At 31.3% G+C, this 7,803-nt stretch overlaps 1 protein-coding gene across 5 annotated transcripts in view; it reads right to left on the bottom strand.

Moving 5' to 3' along the window:
- Positions 1-1,312, bottom strand: part of fmn2b (formin 2b) — a 103,598-nt gene extending 102,286 nt beyond the window's left edge. For 3 of the 5 annotated variants that reach the window (XR_012388256.1, XM_009306990.5, XM_068224842.2), the window contains exon 1: positions 1,259-1,312. The gene's annotated coding sequence lies outside the window, so the exon portion shown is untranslated. Of the gene's footprint in view, positions 1-1,183 lie in introns of all 5 variants that reach the window. The other 2 variants (XM_073918948.1, XM_073918949.1) reach the window with 1 other exon arrangement.
- Positions 1,313-7,803: the final 6,491 nt, after the last annotated feature.

Raw genomic sequence — 7,803 nt, 5'->3', positions numbered from 1 at the left:
TTTTAAAATAGAAATAGAATTATGCAAAAGTATGCAAAAGTATAGTAAAGAGATGCACAAATGTCTGATTCGTTTTACAATACTAAACTATCTGCATGAACACTTTGCATATGCAGGACTTTTGCCAGCTCACGTGTGTAGTGGAAAACAAACGCCAAAAGGTGCAGATATAAATCATGAAAATGTATTTATCAGAAAATGCTTACCAAACGTTCATTAAAATGCCTTCAATGTTTAGTTTACAATGCCTATAGATTTGTTTTACCAGTTGTTTTGCATTTCAAAACTTATGAGTTTCTTTAAACTTTTGCTTTTTAATTATGATTCATGTTTTAATATGGAAATTATTCATATAATCACTTTGCCTTTCCCGTCATATTTGTGTTAATAGATATTATAATAAAGGAGTTGTCCAACACTTATGTACCTTAATTAATTGTATCATAAAAAGTAGAGAACAGTATTATATGAGGTATTTTCTGTACCATGTAAGGTACGACTTTTACAAAGGTACTAAACTGTTCATCAAGGGTACATTATTTGTACTGAGCGTGTAGTTAGTGCTAATTACAAGTAAAATTTGATAGAAATTTGGTTTTCTTCGTTTGTGTTTAAGCCACATTAAGCTTTTTCCTTATAATGGACCTCAATGGGGGAGAAAACGTGGTGTTTTTCATTTTACTTATGACATTGAGACTCGTTCTTTTTAAAGTAGTTGGGGTAAAATTAAAAGTTGGACTCAAATTCGAGTTTCACTGGTTGATGTTTAGGTACATTAAGACACGTTAAGCGTTCTAGTAACTTATATCCCCCTGAATTCAAATCTAAAGGAAAACAAACTCTGATTAGAGACAAACTGTCTGTGAATTATACTGAATATAACATATACATTGTAAGTATTATAAATAAATAGCATTAAAGTAGTTAAATGTTATTAAAATTAACAAAATATCACAAAAACATCTACGAAAACATCCGCCGTGTAATCAAAACTGACTGAACTCGAACAGCAAAACCTGCCCGCAGAAAGACTGTAATGTTTATATTTTACTTCATACTACTCTATACAACATGTTATCACTTATTTATATTATTTTCTATGTATTATATACAAATATAAACGTAAATTAGTCTAATCTGTGTCGTTAACGTAAATCTGAGTAGGTAACCGTTGAGCTCAAACCTGAACAAATTCTGAATTTCCAATTTAAACCTCCTCAGAGCAGCTGTTGATCGTGTGTTTGTCGTTTTTACTTACTCATGAAACGCTGATGATCGTTTATTCGTCCTTCATGTCCGAGAGTGTGTTTGTGTGTTCGTCTTTCCCGCCAGCAGGTTAATGCGACACCTGTGTCTGTGCGTGTGTGTGTGTCGCCTGAGCGTAGGATTCCGCTGCGCTACTGACACCTGCAGGACATCACGTGCATTACACCAAAATACACTCCCTACCAGTGTTTTGTACATGAAAAAATACTTGGAAAAGGTATTTACTTACTAATTATGTCGTTAAAATATATATTAAATTAGGGTACTTTTATTACTATATCTAAAAAAAACATGTTATTACTCAAAGAATTTAATAACTTGACTCAATATTAATTCAAATCCCTATAAATCTCATTATAAATATTTTTTAAACCCGAGTGAAACATAAAAAACGTAAGCATTTTAATAACAAACATGTTAATTAGAAAATAAAATGAATGTTCAAAAGAGCAAAGTTAAACAATATTAGTATCAAAACAATGACACCACATATCATTTATTGTCACTAAATCAAATGAAATCGCTCCTGCGGTATGCGCGTGCACGATGATTAAAAGATCCCAGTGCGCGTCGTGTTAACCACATTAGTAACACAATTAATTATATTTCATTTATCCATTATACATTTCATGCAGTATGTGGTGAAACAGATGACAAAACATTTAATTCAGAAAATTAAGAATGCACAAAATGCTGCATTCATTAAAATCATTGTTGGTTGGTCAAAACAGACTGAATGAATATTAGTTTATTATTAATAAACCAGTGCCTATAGCTTATAGGCTATTTAAGTTCAGTAACATATTAACTATTTTTATGAGTGTGTTTTGGATGTCTGTTATTAGGTCTATTTTATAATAGCCTACCACCACCACCACCACCACTACTACTACTATACTACAACTACTACTACTACTAATAATAATAATTAATAATAATAATTATTTGATAATAATTCATTCATTCATTTTCTTGTCGGCTTAGTCCCTTTATTAATCCGGGGTCGCCACAGCGGAATGAACCACCTTGTTAATAATTATTAATAATAATTATTATTATGATTATTGCTGCTGCGTGTGTTATTATTAATGTTTTAAATGTCAAAACTCAAGTGTCTAATGAGGTCAACAGAAAATTTTATCAGTCCCCCATAATAATTATCCTCATAATTGTACGTGCTTGTGCATATTTTCTTTGTTCTCTGTTGTGGCTCCAAAATTACTAAACATTTTCATATTTTTCTGTTAGTTTCTGACTCCAAGTAAGTTCAATATGTTTTTAACATTTAGACTCTAATCAATGATATTCATTAGTATGTGCCACAATAAACACAAAATATCATATCATTAGAAGCAAAAATATTTAAATAAACGTGTATCTCATCATTTTCTGGTCTCCTGTTGTTCTATTTGATTGTCACAAAAATATGTAGGATCCTTTAAGTGCTGGCTTTTAAAATAGAGATCCACCAAGAACCATTTTATAAGTTTACAGATTTTAATCACTTTCTTTTTGGAATTTGATTTCCTCTTATAACATTCAAAGTGCGCAGAGGTCTTAGTGTAAGGAAACAGTGACTCACAACCTCAGTATTAAAAAAAAAAGGTGCTTGAAGGATCCCGATTGCAGCAAAAGTGCCCTGCAAACACTGTAAAGATGGTCAGTGGTTTCTACAGGAACCCCTTAATAAGAGAAAGAGCTTTGAAGCAAATACATTTTGAAGTTCATTGAGTACTCAACAGGGTATTAGAAGCACCTTTACTTTTTACAGTGTATCTTTAACTTAAAAAGTAAAGGATTTGTATGCTACAAATACCCCACATGTTCTATCAGTGTGATTACTTTTTTCTGCATTGTACATACGGATCGTAAATTAGATTTATATGTATTCCCCCAAACTTCAACACAATAACTCATATATACAGTGTAAGTCAGAATTATTCACCCCCTTTTGATTTTTTTTCTTTTTTAAATATTTCCCAAATGATGTTTAACAGAGCAAGGAAATGTTCACAGTATGTCTAATAATATTTTTTCTTCTGGAGAAAGTCTTATTTGTTTTATTTCGGCTAGAATAAAAGCAGTTTTACATTTTTTAAACACCATTTTTAGGTCTATATTATTATCCCCTTTAAGCTCATTTCTTTTTCGATAATCTACAAAACAAACCATCGTTATTAAATGACTTGCCTAATTACCCTAACCTGCCTAGTTCACCTTATTGACCTATAGTGAAGCCTTTAAATGTCACTTTAAGCTGTATAGAAGTGTCTTGAAGAATGTCTAGTAACATATTATTTACTGTCATCATGGCAAAGGCAAAATTAATCAGTTAGTAGAAATAAGTTTTTAAAACTATTATGCTTAGAAATGTGCTGAAACAATCTTCCCTCCATTAAACAGAAATTTGGGAACAAAATAAACAGGGGGATAATAATTCAGGGGGGCTAATAATTCTGACTTCAACTGTATATGGCAACAGAAGTGTGTTAAATAATACATACATTGATTTATTGTCCAGGATAAATCTGGCTTTTTACACTATTGCTACAGTTTTGACAAATTTTGATATCATATTGTTTATTTGCGGGTTTTAAACTAATTTTATGATTCATTACAACACCAAGAAACTTAATTGCATGTACTCTTTCTATAACTTCATTATCAATATGTAAATCTGTATTATGATTAATTTCCCAAATAATCCTCTCGAGGCAGGCATTGCAGATTTGCAACAGTTAAAAATCGACTACCTTATTACTACAGATACATATTTTATGAGGTTTTTTTTACTCAGAAGTACCTCTGCAGGACTTGGTTGTCCATTAGCAACAAACAGTTTCCCCACTTGCTCACCAGATGACACAAAAGACAAAATCTGTTTCATGGAGTACCACATGACAAAGTGACTTGGAAACATGACCTACTCAATGAGGATTTGAGATATTGGATTTGGATCCCATATTGTTTTTGTTGTTGTTCTGCCACAGAAAAGCAATTTGTTACATTGTTTGAAAAGTTGTATATAAAAAGTTATTGTTCATATCATATTCAGTCGTCAGTGTCTAATTACCACACTTTGACAATGTTGCAAATCTGCAACGTCCCAGAACGCCTTGCATGTGAAGGTCTCTCTCTAAAAAAAACAGTCAGGTTTTTATTGTACTACCCCATATGATAATTTTCCCCAAATATCAGATTTTTCCTGTTTCTAAAACTTAATTTGAGCAAAAGAGGGATAACATAACCTTTTCCCTTTTTTTCTTTTTACTTATATTTAATGACAATTTGTTTATGTCAAATCACACTTTCAATTTATTACAGTTTTTTACAATGGCTATGACACTTTTATCAATACATTTAACAAGTTTTCTAAACTCTTAACACAGTTAGCACAACATCCGTCTTCGTGGGCTATACAATTAACACATTTCTTGTTGTTTTGACACAAAATGCATCCAGTTAACACAAATTTAAAATGCTTTAACTTCTTTTACACACAAGCACAACCAAAAACAAAACAATGTAATTTTACTGTCAAATTTACAAATGCTTTAACACAGTATGTCAGAACAGATAACACCATGTTCTAAACAGAAATTATATAGGATAAAGTCACAGTGAACAGCTGTTCTAATTGTGAATTGAAACACAAATATATTCCCTGTATTTTATTCAATTGCCAATGAGAAACATCATATTGTGGTTATATAAATAAATAAATAAATAAATGTGTGTGTGTGTGTGTGTGTGTGTGTGTGTGTGTGTGTGTGTATATATATATATATATAAATATATATATATATATTTCTTTATTTACTTATTTATTTATATAACCGCAATATGCTATTTCTCATTGGCAACTGAAAAAAAAAAAAAAAAAAAAAAAAAAAATATATATATATATATATATATATATATATATATATATTTTTTTTTTTTTTTTTTTTTTTCAGTTGCCAATGAGAAATAGCATATTGCGGTTATATAAATAAATAAGTAAATAAAGAAATATATATATATATATAACCACGATATGAGTCTCTCATATATATATATATATATATATATATATATATATATATATATATATATATATATATATATATATATATATATATATATATATATATATATATATATATATATGACAGCTGATTCCCATCTAGAAAGCACACTCATGTCTTGTTTTGGTTTTTCCAATCACATGATCATATGTTCTAATAGACGACTCTTGAGGTTTTTGAAAGGAACATCAAAGAACTCTGTCACCAATTATGCAATACAGTCATCACTGTACTATACAAAGTGTTTTGCAGTAAACTACTCTTTAAACCTGGAGTTCATTAGTACATACAGTACATATACAGTACAGCATTTGCATACACTGTGTCTAATTACTTTCAGAGAGTCATGAAGTTAGAGGCCAATCAAGTACCACATGAAATTTTCAATGTTGACAAGGCTGGGGATGTCGCCGTAGGAAAAACATAATAGGCCAAAGGGCCACAGTTACCGTGCCGGGCCAAAGAAGATATCAAGTATAATGTTAATGAGAACATGTGGCAAAAGACCGGGCAGAATAGAAGATCACTTTGTTATTTTATTATAATTGTGGTGCTTTTTCTGTTTGCAGTGATGTCCTTCTGCAAAAAAGTCTGTACTGCAGAAATTCTGTGTCTGTATTTTTCTTTTTTTTTACATAAACTGTAAATTTTTATAAAGCAATTTTTTCTTCGTTTTGTATAGAATTTTTGCCGTAAACGAAAGAAAATGCATGCATTTACTTAACCCAACAAAACAAAACTGTAACGAGACTTCAAATATAAGAGCAGAGCTGAAACATAAACTAATGCAGTTTCTGTAATGTCAGCTGATGATAGTGTTTTTATTGTCAGTGTGTTCTGATTGACTGAATGTTTATGTTGGAAGAGAACATGTGTTTGTGTTTTGAACAATAATTTCATTTTGAAACATGATTGTAGTGTTTTGTTAGACATGGTGTAGTGTGTTCGTTTATTATTGTATTTTGAAAATTAGTTTAGAGGTTTAGTTTATAATGTTTGATTTTGAGCGTAAAATTAACCGTTTTGCCAATTGTGTGTTTTAGGTGTGTTGCTGCGTAAAGAGTTTAGCAAACTTGTTAAATGTATTGAAAAAAGTGTCATAGCCATTGTAAAAAACTGTAATTTCTGTTTTAATCAACTCCATAGGCTTTTGATAAATTATCCCCAGAACAAAAGATACTTGTATCATCTGCAAATAAAATAAACCTAAACAACTCTGACATATAACAGATTATAATTATTATTAATGTAAATTATAAACAATATTGGACCTAAAACTGATCCTTGTGGTAGGCCACAATTTATGTAAGAAGATTTATGATGGCCAATTTCCATGAATTGTTGCCTATATTTTTTAAATAACTGTTTATCCAGTTTTAACAATCTAGTTATTTCCTTTATCTGATATAACTATCACACATGCACAAAGTAAAACATGTCCCATTATTATTTAATATAAGATAACAATCCCATGCCTGTTTTGTTTCATTTTATTTTATATACATTTCAATGCATGTGAACAATGTCGTCAAAAGAAGGACATCCGTGTAAAACAGTTCAAAGAAAGAAAAAAAAACATATTAAATATTCAGTACCTCATACAAAATACAAGCACAAAAACACCGTTGGCTTTACTGATCAAACATCTCAGTCTAGACAAAACTCTGTACATCAGTTATGATCAATCACTCTCAGTGCTAATCAATAATCAATACTGAAGAAAAGTCAATAGCGAAGAGAGAAACGGTGTATTTAGAAAGAGAGTATGTGTCCTTTCAGACCTCAATATGAATCACAGTTTCAGCAAAACTTGTATGTATGTACACATTGTTTGTTCCTCAAGGGTTTTCAGAGTCTCAGTCTGGCCACTAGAGGGAGGCATCGCTGTACATTTGATCATGTTTTGCTCAGTAAATTCATTTTTTCATGTGACCTGATCTCTGATTTCCCCAAACATGCAGTATTTTTTGTTCACAGACAGACATGGGCAGAAATCTGTGAGAAATCCAAGAGGAAAATCCCCAGAGCTCTGTGTTTATTTCTCTCCATTAATGAGGGCACACTGTCATCTAAACATGTTAAAACACTGCCGCTTATTTCTGTCATGTTAGCATCTCTGCTGAACACTGAACTCCATTTATCTGACACTCATAAATGCATAGAACACAATTACCAAATCTCACAGAGGAAAGAGGAATTCATTATATCATTACATGATCACTTTACGCCTACATGTTGCCTTCCTAGGCTTTTTTTTGTGTGTAATTGGTGCAGACGCTCCTCCTGGATCTGCCTGAAATTGTTTTGCATTAATTTTCCCTCTGAAACTGATGTGATGACGAGGTTAAAGAACAGCAGCAGTCATGCAGCGAGGTCACGACCTTAGAGGTCAAAAGGTCAAGTGCACAGCGCAAGACTGAAGCCCATTCTCATGCTAATGGAGTATTGAAAATGGTATTTCTGAATGGTG

This window comes from Danio rerio, chromosome 12 (genome assembly GCF_049306965.1).
Source record: "Danio rerio strain Tuebingen ecotype United States chromosome 12, GRCz12tu, whole genome shotgun sequence".
NCBI classification, from domain to species: Eukaryota; Metazoa; Chordata; class Actinopteri; order Cypriniformes; family Danionidae; genus Danio; species Danio rerio.
The sequence above is the reverse complement of the archived record's forward strand: the minus strand, read 5'-3'. Positions and strand labels throughout refer to the sequence as shown.